Source organism: Rhipicephalus microplus, chromosome 8 (assembly GCF_043290135.1).
Source record: "Rhipicephalus microplus isolate Deutch F79 chromosome 8, USDA_Rmic, whole genome shotgun sequence".
Taxonomy (NCBI): domain Eukaryota; kingdom Metazoa; phylum Arthropoda; class Arachnida; order Ixodida; family Ixodidae; genus Rhipicephalus; species Rhipicephalus microplus.
This window is the reverse complement of record NC_134707.1, coordinates 27,711,727-27,725,457: the sequence shown is the minus strand read 5'-3', so window position 1 is coordinate 27,725,457 and position 13,731 is coordinate 27,711,727. Positions and strand designations below refer to the sequence as shown.

The 13,731-nt window shown below is 44.7% G+C and overlaps 1 long non-coding RNA gene across 3 annotated transcripts in view; it reads left to right on the top strand.

Moving 5' to 3' along the window:
- LOC142768891 (uncharacterized) overlaps positions 1-13,731 on the top strand; it is a 139,617-nt gene that overhangs the window by 84,765 nt on the left and 41,121 nt on the right. For 2 of the 3 annotated variants that reach the window (XR_012885521.1, XR_012885522.1), the window contains exon 2: positions 12,408-12,649. This is a non-coding gene — a long non-coding RNA (uncharacterized LOC142768891). Of the gene's footprint in view, positions 1-8,519; positions 10,184-12,407; positions 12,650-13,731 lie in introns of those variants that run through there. The other variant, XR_012885520.1, reaches the window with a different exon arrangement.

Sequence of the window (13,731 nt, the reverse complement as noted above, 5' to 3'; positions counted from 1 at the left end):
GCATGGCCTGTGTATCTTGCCCTCGTGAAACAGTGTCGTTTAGTTTCTTCAGCGCATCGCGCAGAATGATGACAGAACGATCACAGAAACAAACACAGGAGACATTCTATCGTTTCGTCTCTGTTGCGCGAGTCACATCTTGAGGCGTGTGTGTGTGTGTGCCATTCCTACGAGAAAAAAGAATACGCCCTCGCAAAAGCTACTCCTAACAGCATAGTAAAGTTGCGTCACGGCGGAATAGGCGTGATAGAACTTGACGCTTCCTTGATGGGTCTAGTTCCTGTAGTCGACGGTTCCAGACATCGGAGTCACTGAACCTAATGGCATTTCTTAGCGAGGACACGTTTCGCTCATGTTCCATGGATCCCCATGAAGGACGGGTCAACTATAAAGGAGGAATAAACAGCGAGGAAAGGAGGAAAAAACTTTTATTGATGCTGGCTGTGCCAGATAGCCCTTATTTCCACCGGGCTGGTTGACATTTCTGGTCCGGGACGTCATTAGTCGAGGCCACCACCCGAGCCCGCTGGACTAGAGTTCGCTGTTCCTTTAGTATGGAGCTATTGAGTAGGGTCGTCTCCCTGTCCTCTTTGGTGGGGTTGGGAAAGGGGGTTAATTTTGGGTTCATTTGGCAGGCCCAGACCATGTGGTAAGTGTTGGCTACTTCCCCACAGTACTGGCACTGCCCTCTTATTTTCGGGTCGTAATATTTGAGTATGGCTGGACAGAGCAGCGTGTTTGTCTGTAGGCGCCGCAGGACGCGCTTCTCCGTTTTCGAGAGTCCCTTCGCTGGTGCGGGGTACAAGCGGCGTTGCTCAATGTAGTATTCTTTGATTTCTCGAAACCGTGTTAAAGGTGTGGGACGTTCAGGTCTATCAGGGGAACGGGGAGTTTCGCGGGAAGTAAGCACGCGGGCCGCTGCATGTGCAGCCTCGTTACCCTGTAGACCCTGATGTTCCGGAGTCCATATAAGACGTTTTGGGGTAAGGTCGCGGTTCCTGATGCTGAATTTTAAAATTCTATTAGCCAATGGAGAGGTTTCTCCTGCAAGATAGCTCTCGCAGGCTCTTCGAGAGTCTGTAACTATTTGTTTTGAGTTTGTATGTGATACTGCCAGTGCAATGGCCACCTCCTCCGCCTTACTTGAGCTTGTGGCTTTGAAAGCGAGGCCGTCCACCTGCGTTCCTTGATGTATTAACGCTGCCGTGTAGTATCACCTAGTTGACGACCTGGCCACATCGACGTAATAGACGCCATTACGGGAGCCAAGCCGTTGTTCAAGTGCCTCACCGCGCGCTTGCCTTCCAGCCTGGTGCGCCTCCCTGGTCATATTGCGGGGAAGCGGGGACACCCAGAGATTTGTTCTCCAAAGTTCAGTAATACGCTCCGCGTTTTCGATTTCGCATTCGTGCCGGATCAAGAGGTGGTCCAGTAGGCGCCGCCCGGGGGGCGTCTGCGTAAGACGCGTGTATTGATTTGTGAGGTGGGCTTCTTGGAGCTCTTGTATTGAGTTAAAGACTCCCAATGCAGAGAGTTTCTGATTTGAAGTGATGATGGGTAAATCAAGTGCGCGCTTAATTACTTTCTGAATAGCATCGACTCTGTTCTCTTCGTGTTTAGTCATTCGTAAGTACGGTATTGCATATAGAATCCTTCTAGTTACAAAAGCATTGGCGAACCAAATCGCGTCCCTTCCTCGTAGCCCCCCGCGCTTGTTTGACACTCGGGAGATCATGTGCCCTACCTGTTCTCCAATTTTCCGTAGCTTGTCTAACGTGGTGCTGTTTTTTGTTCTGTTGTGAATCAGAAGGCCAAGGATTCGTAGCTCTGAAACCTCTCGTATGGTTGATCCTGATACCATCAAGTTTAGAGTCGTCCTATATTTAATGTTTTTCTCTGGTATGCAGGAATTCAGATTTGGTTGGAGCGCACTGCAACCCACACTGGGCCACATAGTCCACCACAATGGAGGCGGCCTGCTGCAGGTGGTCTTCAATGTCTCCTAAACTGCCCCGATTTGTCCATATTGTTATATCATCGGCGTATATTGCATGATATATATTCCTTCGACTACTGCCAATGCTTGCGGGAGCTTCAACATGGCAATGTTGAATAGCAGCGGAGATAGGACAGCTCCTTGAGGGGTTCCCGCGTCCCCATTTTGAATGGTCCATGTTCCTCGTTATCTATGCGAATGAACGCCAGTCTCTCAGAGAGGAGGCCTCTGATATAGGCGAATATTTTCTTACCGCAATGGACACTACTCAAGTTCTTCAGGATGCTTTCATGTTTAACGTTGTCGAATGCGCCTTTAAGGTCGAGTGCAAGGATTGCTCTGTCGTTGTGTGTCGAGGGAATGGGTTGGATAATGTCTCGTTTTAGTTGCAAGAGGATATCTTGCGCAGACAGGTGGGGCCTAAAGCCAAACATGGAATCTGAGAAATGCCCCTTGCTCTCGAGGTACGTGGCGAGACGGTCTCTCACCATTGTTTCCATTAATTTTCCGGCACATGAAGTTAATGATATAGGTCTGGGGTTGTTCGTGCTGATTTGCTTGCCTGGTTTGGGGATGAATGTGACAACTGCTGTTTTCCATTCAGTTGGCAGTGGATGGCCATTCCAGATCGCGTTGATGTACTGCAATAGATGCCGATAAGAATCGTCTGACAGATTTGCTAACAGTTTTACAGTGATCAGGTCTCGGCCCGGGGCAGTGCCCCTGCGCATTTTTTTCAGTGCTGCTTTCAGATCGCACATTTCAAAAGGGGCATCGAGCAGAGTGTTTTCTCTACCTGCGTATTCTTATGCGTTCCTGTCGGGATCCGTGGTGCGACATAGGTATCTAGCACACAAAGCATCGGCCAGCTGGAAGTTGGTTCCATGAAAACTGTGCAGGGCTCGACGGAGCTGCTTTTGCGCTTCTCCTCTGGTTTGGGCGGAGTCCACGAGAGTTCAAAAAAGGCGCCATGCTTTCCTTGTTTTCATTTCTTCAGCTACAATATTGCACCGTTCTATCCAATTGGATTTGTTCAGTTGTGCAGCATATTCCTCCGCTTGCTTACTCAACTCGGCTATTCTAAGCTTGCGGTTTAAACAGCGAAGATACGGGACAAAGCAAAGCCAACACAAGAGGATGGCAATTAGTGGCCGTCCCCGTGTTCCTATTTTCTTTCAAACCGTATCTGAGCTATTAGTCCCTTCTTTAGGAGCGTGTACCAACTAACCCACCTTTCACCAGTTGTTCATTTCATTTCATTTCATATTGATTTCTAAAAGATCCTATTTAAGGGGTATTGCAGAAGGGGTTGGTACATACCTGAAACTCAGATCAACTACAATTTTTTTACCAGATATTTCCGATCTGGCGAAGTGTTTCACGCACCTGGACGCACGCGAACTCAATGCACTGAAATACTTAATGCACTGCCCCCCCCCCCCCCCCCTGTATTTCCGTTTCACACTCCTACTGCGTGTCGACACTCTTCTGGAACATCGGCATGGCTTTCACCATATTCTGCGCCGTGTTCTTTTGATCACAATTCCATAGGCTTAGCAGGGAGTCGAGGTTAACTGCGTCCGCATGAACTGACGCGCTACCATCAGAGCCAGTATCATCCACTGTATGCAAAAATTAGCTAGCTTAAGAAAACATTTTTACTTGTTAGGTAATGAGCAAATCAAAGCGCTTTCTCCCTCACGCTCCTCCTGCATATCACCTATCTTTTACGACAAGTTGTATGATCATTGGAAGTCGGCGCCAATTACAAAGCGCGCCTATTTAATCCGATTGTTTCGTAAAGTCATTCCCCGTTGCCGACTAGAGTCGTCTAAGTACTTAATGTGTTGGGAAACTTTCAGTCCGCCGAATGCTTTTCGACCCACATAAGCTTTTGCACCACCCATGTTGTTTCCACGAGACAGTTGAACATGCAGGGGGCCGTAAACGTAATCAAGGTGTTCTCGCATGAAAACTTTTTATTTCGTTTTTCTTTCGAGTCAAACGAAAGGCCAAGTCTACAAGTGTCTGGAGGACGCGCTGGTAAACGTGAGTGCACCTTGAAAAAAATTGTTACACGTTTTAACGCGGCAGCATTAATGAGCTCAGAATTAGAGCTGAGCTAATCGGTAGGCATTCATTTTAGAAGAAGGAACTCAGGACAGCGTAAACGCCTAACGACAACTGAAGAAGCGCACAGAAGCAGAAAAGAAATACTACATGTCTAACTACACCGATTCGGCAACTAGGTGCGATGCGATGCGAATCGTGTAGCAAGTGGGTCGCTTATTACTTCCAAACCATTACAAAGGGCTCAGCCATTATTCATTACCAGCAGCCAGAGCAATCTACACCTAGCTATGCTACATCTGTCTACGTCTAACTGCAGTATACCTCTAACTACGCAAAATCAGACACCAGGTGCCCCAAAATATGAATTACTTCCAGATCATTCCAAATGGCCCAGCTTTAGTTAAGTATTAATTAGTCAAAGCTTGCACAAAGGGCACGTAATGTCTTGCGGATGCATTAAGGGTACCTCCATTCTCTTCAGAAGGACGAATAATGAGGTAGTGCTACTTGTTTACTTCACAAAAATTATGATATGTGTCACATAGTGGCTGCCTTGCAAGTGTGCTCGTAGTTCCTCAATAAAGTTTACAATGGGTTCTATAAAAGCCACTCTTCTGGCTTTCACTGTGACTTTGCTGCGTGTTGTGAGCAGGCCCGGGTTTTTTGTTCTCGAGGTATATAACAATAATGCAATTAGTACTAGTGTAACGTTACGAGAAATGGTATAAGTTTTTTAACAAAAAAAACATAAAATGTGGTATAAATAATCCGAGCAGTACTATACTTTCGTTGTTATGCAAGCTTTTCGTTCATTTTAGAATTTAACAGTTACCTAGCGAGCAGTTCTGCACGAAGGCTACAACTGGGGGAACAGTATAAAAAACTGAGCGAACTCCCACCTGCTCACAATAAATAATGAAACGGCAGCGTACGAGGACGAACCATTGGTTTATTCGCGATCCGCACGGCGGAGCTATTTGACGTGTTAACAAAGTAGCATTTGACCTTGGCTTCACTGCTACGCGAGCAAATGCTTTTCCCTCATTATTGCTCATGGTGCTTTTTGGCCAGCCCGTGGCCCTTGCACCAATAAATCATCATCATCATCATCATAATCATCATCATCATCATCATAACCATCATCATCACCTTCATCGTCATCATCGTCATCGTCGCCATCATCATCATCAAATTATGCAGAGAATGTCACCAGCGAGAGTGTTCGGCGCGATCTTGCCATTTAATATTGTGGGCGTCAAGACCCTGAAAGACGAAAAATGCACTCGCATTTTTTCGCTTTTCATTCATGCAAATGTGAAAGCTTTGAACGTCTTTCCGGGAAGACTTGAAGAGAGGTAATTTTTAGATCTTCAAGCAGACGGAATGTTTGATCTTTCATTAGACTTCTAAAGTGTTTATTATTGTTTCCTTTATCCTGATACTTCCTACAAATAATGCGAACAGATGGAAACGTATTTCACAAGAGCGAAAATGTGCTCCTAATCGACTGTGCATGTATCATTTATGGTTTATGCATTTGCGTGCCTACACAGAGTCCTTAAAAAATGCTATGGTTCGACGAAGCGAGCCACGGCCTTGAAAATAGAGAGGCAACTATCTGTTAGTAACACGTTGGTCTGTATTTTGCTTTATGAGGCACCTATGTATAAATAGTACAACACTGTATACATGAAATTGCGGGGTAGTACCACCCATTATTGCTACTACTTGAATCGAAGCAATTCACCACAATGCGCACGTGCCAGCGTGTTCTTTTAAGCCAGTCGAGCCACGAAAAAGCCCCACATGCATGAGGTACATTCACGCAGGGACACAAAAATAAGAAAATTACAACTGTGTCGCATCCCACAATATTAAAATCAAAGGCATAATAAGGAACACTGAGAAAATAGCGGTATACATAACTTCCAGTCTTGTAACATATCAGTGACACCCAGGATATTAGTGTTGTAATGTACAGCCCCCCCCCCCCCCCCCTTTTCCACTCCAACATTATCGTTCTCCTTCAGCCGCACATTTATCCTGCATTCTGCTAACAGACTACAATGGCTTCACAACAGAACAATTGTGATTGCAAGCCTTCCCTGCCTCGCTTCCGCTTCAGTGCGCCGACAAGTAATTAAGGGCTATGCCGAGGATGTCCACAGCGACGACAACGTTGTCATGACTACCACTGTGAAGGCACCCTCGCTTCTGTTGGAAAATTCGCAGACAACGCCTGTCTTCGTTTGTAACTCGCCTTTTCGTCTTTGTGTAAATACGTGCTGCAATTCATCACGGATTCACACCTACTCGCCCGCACTATTCCAACTATGCCCACTATGCCCAGTACACTGGAGTTAAATTATACACCCTAATGCTTACGACACATCCAACATGACTGTACAGCATGAATTATACCAAGGGCAGATATAGGTTTCGTATGAAAGAATACTGCTTCGTTTTCTTCTCTCCCTCTTTCTTTCTCGGTTCCAAGCTTTCGGCAGATTACTTTGAACATTGAAGTAGAAGGAGAGAGGCAGTCCCCAGAGATTGATTGCAGGGAATCGCCATGAACCTAGCAAGTTGAGGAAGAGCCTTGTAGTACGTGAATGCCTTAGTGTAGCTAACACAAAACGAACTCGCGGAAGAAAATCAATTCCACTAGCGTGTCACACTGACTGCTGTTATCGCAGCTGTGTTGCACTACAAGATCCAGCTAGAGTGAAAGGTTACGTTTCCCGAGTTCTTTTCTCCTCAGGGCGCCCCACGCACGGCTGAGCGTAAGATTGTGAAATTAGGAAACGCCGACAGTTCCGATCTCTGCTTCTGCGTCTGTGTGGAACTTTAAGTTGGTATATTTTTTTGTTCATTTGTATATGCCAGTGACTATTTTGCTTAGGCACGAACAAGACTCACCCTGAAAGTTTGGATTGAAATTCGGGACGCGTCGCCGGCTAACTAAATTGGGTGCATTCTAGCTGTGAAAGTCAAAGTTGTTCAGGAACTTGGAAATGGGGAATACATTTGCCTCACCCTTTTTCCTGCATGAGAACCCGTTTTTAAATTGATGGAAGGCGAAGGAAGAGAGTCGGCTTGCTTATGCGGAACTGTACCTTGATTGAACGTGATGTTAGGCGTCGCCTATAGTTCAAAGGGGAGCTTCACGTTTAGTAATGTTATTCATTTTTCAGTGTTTGTCGGTGTCGAGCACACTAAAGCGACCTACTGTTTATTAACGGTCCAAAGAAGGGTAATCAGTGGAGAAAATGTTTCGATTTGGATTTCTTTTGCATATACATGAATAACGTTTTTTTGTGTCATCTATAGACAGTCATCTTCTGAGAGTAGTGAGACGAAGATACAAAAACACAATGATGGGCTAAGAATACGACCAAAAATACGCAATCAAGCGTGGATGGAGTACAATATTATAAATGTTTCGCTAACTTACATTTTACCATATACATAGCATAGCTTTTAATTTGAAGTAGAAGAACATATATATATATATAACGAGTCTGTCTGTGAAATTTGTCGCTGTTTCTATTCGATAGTGATTCCCTGTTCTACCTTTCACCTTTCTAACTCACAAAATTAGTCGTGGTCTACGTCATGAACTAGTCAAGCAGTTGATTGCACTCCTATCAGCATGATGCAGTCGCACTTATTTAACTGAGATGTAAGGTTTAGGCAAGGGCTGATCATATATCAAAAATTCGGCAATTTGATTTTTTCGTTTACTACGTGTGAAAAGAACGATTCCTCAAACTGTCTAAAAGAAATGATGTGACGTTTGTAATAATTTTCCGCTAAATAAATGAAGATACAGGAACCAGAAACGCTAGAAGGTATCGCTCACTTGTAGATACCATGGTCACTTGTGATTCATTCCATCTCCTACATCAAATTGCGTGTCACCATCATAATTTAAAACTTTATACACATATTTTACGCTTTGATACAGCACGTGATTTTGGGCCTTCATACAGCCGTAATACACCTTGTCATCGCAATCATTAGTCATCAATTACATCGCGCTCTTTGACCACCCATGGCCCTTGCGCCACAAAACTCCACTAATCATCATCTAAAGTTATCAAAATGCTGGAAATGATTTAGCAGAAAAAGTTGACGCGCGAGTTGATGTATACGTAAACCAAAGGTTTGCAGCGCAAACTGACAATTAAATGAAAAAAGAGCGAGATAAGAGACTCCCAATATTGTCTTTTTTTTTCTTTTCCACTGATTTTCAGTTGACGCCATAAATCTCTCGTGATGAAGTAAATCACTTGAGTGTCTATTCTAGTGAAGTAATGCATGACTATGTGTCCAGAATGTTGGTGCTTGATGACATCATCCCGTGATGACCAACACAGTTTTTGCGCTAATAGGACTTGTGGAATGCCACTGGAATCCAGCGTTTACTTCTTTGCAGCAACAGCGAACAAGCAACGCAGCGCCACAAGCGGATCGACTCGTTTCGGCTTCCAAGAGATGTGGCCTTGGCCTACCTTTTGAACAGCGAGAGAGCTGCGTTCCGTTGAATGGCCTCGGCGCGCGAAGAGTCAGCGCACTGTTTTTCTTTCCAACACACACAAAAGAAGAGCACGAATCAATGCAAGAAAAAAATAGATGCGAGCGAAAGTGAGAAGGCACCTCAGTCGATTCAGCGTCTGAACCCCGCTGCTTTCGGGTCTCTCACCTGCGAAGCGCGCAACAGCCGACCACAGCGCCGTCTCGCGGGTACTGATGACATTTCGCGACCCCTTTTTTTACGAGGGCGCCAACGATCGTCGAGGCCGCGCGTTTGGTTCGAACCGTATCACCGGCGTCGCAGAGACGAACAAACGAATGACCACGACGCGCCGGCAAATGAAATAAACGCCACGCCCAGCAATGGTTATCGATTCACGGAACCGAAACCAACTCGGCTTACGGTGTCTGAGTCTGCCGCGAGACTCGCGCGGCGCGCTTCTTCGACTCTCACCTGTGGTGGCAGGCTGCCTATCGCTGCCGATCGCAGCGCCGCCACCGTGGTGACCGGTGAGGGCGCGTGTCAGTCACGCGGTTTCGAGTGAGCCGCGGGCTGAGTCCACACTCAGTTGGCTTCCGTCGAGCCTAGGGTCTGTGGAGCGCGGGCCAGCACTCGGGATTTCTCGTTCGAAGGAGCGTGGTGGCGGCTTGCGTTCGTGTTTTTCCTTGAATTGTTGTAGTGGTGGTCGTAGCGATCGAAAGCTCCTGCAGCTCTTTCAGCGTGTTCTCCAAGATACTTGACGAGCCATTGCTTTCCCGTGCCACCGAATTTTGATGTGTGCGTGTCAGTGTGAGATTGCTACACGTGCCAAATCGACATCAACGTTTGCTTGCGAAAGATACACGAACAATGTTTTTTGCTCATGATGCCTAAGCGCTGCCGCATCTTAAGCCGTGACGCTTTTATGGGATGTGACATTGTTTTTTGTAGGAGTGTGTTACTAGTGTGGTGTAAAGCGGGTTACCACGTGGCAGAACCCACGTGGCTTTTTCGAACTGCACTAAATTCAGGCTTCCTTTTATCTTTGTCATCGTCGCCTTAAGTTTCATTTATAGTGCCTCGCTTGAATAATTTTTAACTTCAAGCTCACATATTGGTTTTCTTTAGGCAACAATCTGTTTGTGTTTGTCCTGCATGTAAGGTTTACCTTACGCACTTTTTCTTCGACACTTTTTATATCTTTATGTTTGTACTGTTTTCCTAATTTCCTGGCAATACATCCATTTTATTTCTCACTGAATCTGTCTTGCTTCTTTTTACTTGTTTGGTGCTTCCTCATATGTACGCTTGCTCTGTTTTGTGGATAAGCATGTTAGCGACCAAAATTCGGTAAGTAAAACTGACAGTCAATCAATAGCCTGTATACAGCGTGCGGGTGCTGTTACTGGTAAAACATCGCGTGACATCGCTCTTTTTAGACTTTCAAAGAAAGCAGTAACGTCAAAACGTAGGTTCGAAGCAGGCGTGTGATACTTGATACTTGTGTTATACCTGTCACCTGCCATTGGATTGCCTTCGTCACCCGGCATAACCCTCAACGTCGGAACCTTCAGTCTGGTATCCATCCAGCGTCATCGGTAGGTGATGTGTGTATCGTGACGCTATAGTTCTTGCGAAAATGGTCCACGTGATTCAATCTTCACTTGTTTGCCCATGACGAAGTAGACGCACTCATTGAACACAATTTCTAGTATTTCATGGGCCAAATAATTCATTGTGTGAGTATCGAACACACCGAGATCGGGGGCTTCTGATTAACTTTGACTGCACGAGCTTGCTGAATATGTACCTGATTGCAAATACATGGGTGTTTTTTTGCACTTCTTGCTCTCCAAAACATGACTTCAATGACTTGGAACCAAATATGCGTCTTTAAATTCAACAGTGCTCCATCTTGTAGTCACTGTGCTACTAGAGATGGCATGCCTACCTGATACGTTGTCTTATTGTGACCGTCGATGCCATACTTCTTTTTCTGCTTGTTACTTCAAGCAGAAAAAGAAGCATGGTAGTATTACGAAAACGATATGCCAAGGTAATCACGAATGCAACACTAAAGCGTGGGAGTTTGGTAGTTGTCACGCAGTGCTTGTGAAGTGAAATGGACAAGTTCATTTATCCAGTTATTTCATAGTGCTCCTACTGACATAGTTGAACGTGAGATCCCAGTTATACTGGAAAGTTTTGAACTCCTGACGTTTGTACATTAGTGAAAGCATTTGGAAGGAACCTATAAATTTGTCTTTATTTTCACTTTAGATACGCACACATAGTTTATTATTTTAAACGTGAGCTATCTTCTTCAAGAGGGCCAACAGTAAAATAATAACTTTCCTGCGACTACGCAAGATAGTAAAACTATGAAGTTGCTATTACATCAGCATATATCCCGTGCAGTGTTGACGCAAAGCACTGTAATGAAAGATCTCATGCAAAAGTGCGTCGATAAAATGCTGTGTAATGTCTGGGCTGGGATTAGTATAATTGACGCACGTTTGAACTTTCACAGGGAACTTTTTCAGCGAGGGGATGTGGTACTATCTTCGCGCATTTTGAAACTTGTTAGAGTATTCCAATATTGTGTTTTCATTTGACGTTTCACTTTATGCTGACTGCACAGTCTCTGTGAAATATAGATATATTGAAACAGACAAAATATTGTCCTGAATCTTCAATGCCACATTCTTTATGACCTAAACGTATTGTTAAAAAGATGCCAGAATCCATAGACTGTAAAAATTGAATTTATAACTGATTTTAAAAGATCTCAGAAATCGTTTTTTATCTCAGGAATCGCATTATGAAATGTTTCCTGCTTTCTACTGCACAACTAAAGCTGTAATATAAGAGTCATATTTGAGGATGTTCTGGAAACATTCGCTAGTTGTAACAGCCCACCCATTCGAAAAGATATGAATTTTTTACGCAAAGCTTCCATACCCGTTCTTAACCATGATTAAGTGGAGCTTCTGAACTTCGTGCCTTGTTCACCCCAAAAAGTTATTCTTTACAAAAGCAAAATTCAGACCCTACATTAAGATAGTGCTTGCTTCAATCATTGTTAATTCATTTTTAGCTGTATAATTGTATTTCTAGTTAGTTGCCCATTATGAGAATTGTTGAGGCTAACATCACCTCATTGGCAGTGGGATAATCAAAAGATGAACAAGTGAAGTGCCTCAGACTGACTGGCGGACGTTTCGATAGGAGGACCTATCTTTTTCAAAGATAGGTCCTCTGAAGAAGATATGTCCTCCTATCCAAACGTCAGCCAGCCAGTCTGAGGCACTTCACCTGTTCATCTTAAGATTATTCCACTTCATTGTTTCCATCTGTCGGCTCCCACCAAGATTTTGGATCACCTCATTGGCGATATTCTAGTTGACGCCAAAATATGTTTCCTTTTAAAAAATAGCTTTTTGGTAAATTCATTCTGTCTGAATGTTTCATAGGCATTTCAGCTTAGCAGAACAGTTTTCTAAAAATACGCGAACTAATAAAAAATTTCTTGCAAGGATTCCTTAAGGCACGTAAAGCCTGAAGGTGCGAGAAGAACTAGATCGAATAAGTTCGAGGACGTTCATGACCAGGGTAAATTTTTTTATTGCCCTTTTCATTTCACGTGCCGCGATCACCAAGACCTCCACCTGTTCCGTAGCCTGTGGCCACAGCTATATCTGCAACTGAGAAACGAACCGTGCCATTTAAAGAAAGAATATTAGAATTAGTCGTGCAATGTTTCTTCTTCGTCACGGACTTGGCAGTGATCTGAGGCAAACTCCTGCTATCTCACTGTTCCAGGAATATCGGGAACTTTCTACTTCCAGGACTGTCAACGGGACGTAGTGACACTTTAAGGACGACTTATTCGGGTGAACCAGTGTATGATTTACCTGCGCGGAAGACATCTGTGAGTGCGTGAGTGCATGTGCGTGCTTTGTGGTGAGTTAGTGAACCGTGAAACACACATGAGGGTGGAGAAGTTCACAAGGATATCCAGCCGACTTTCTACCGGGGAAGTCTACCGGCACATCCCCTCTAAGGTAAGAAAGCACGAGGCTGCCTTCATGACAGATTTTTTTTGTTCAGAAAACGTGCAGTAAAGAATAGCTGAGTTGTTGCTTAACGTTCATGTAGCCATGATACTTTGTTCGCTGCATCGTTCTGCTTCGGGGCGCTAAGCTAAAAATTTATTCCCGGTCTTGGTGCTACTTTATTGGGGGCAAGGCAGTGGGGAAGTTTCGGTGGCTGAACCCAGCTCATCCGCATTTCGGAACAATCTGCACTACCTCACTTTGAAACAACTATCGCCTTCCGAAACGCAGAACAATGGCTTCGAGCGTGTAGAAGAATTCAATTTGTGGTGTTTCTATACTGAAATACTTGCTTGAAAAAAAAACGCTCATGTTAAGTGTTATAAGGACAGCTTAGCTTTAAAAGTACGAAGCCTAGGCAGTATCGACGTACCCTACATCACATTCAAGGTTGGTAAGTAGCCGTACTTGTAGCGAGCGATGGCACTGGCGCCAGAATCTCCTAATGTTTTCGCGTGGAAACTGCAGATAAACCCGCTCAGGTGTTATAGCTTGACGACAAATGGTTTTAACTGGAACAAATAATTACGGTTGTCAACTGCTCTGGCTTCCGTGCTGTGCTTCCCAATGCATGCAGAGCTTTAGGAGTCCTAATTTTAAAGCAAGCTGTCGTCCGGAGAAAGGGGCAACTCTTACACAGTGCGTGACCATCAAGCTGATAGTTTCATTAGCTACTATGATTGAAGTAATGCGGCGTGCCTTGTAATAATCTCGCAAAGTGTTATGCGTAAACAATGAACATGGTGCAACTGCCACTCGCACACTATTCACAATCACAGACCTACATACCAGGGAGACAAGCACAATAACAACAGCTGCGCCAACATTCAGCACACGCACAGACTGCACATGACGACCAACACCGCAGCAGCACTGCTGACGCGACCGACCACAGCTACCATCTGTAAGCGAAGCCACTGCCAGAATCTTGGCCATTCTCTGCTTTGGTTCCACGTACCACCAGAATTACTGTATTTCCACAAACAAAATGGGCGGCACTACCGTATGTAGAACAATTAATACCGAAACAG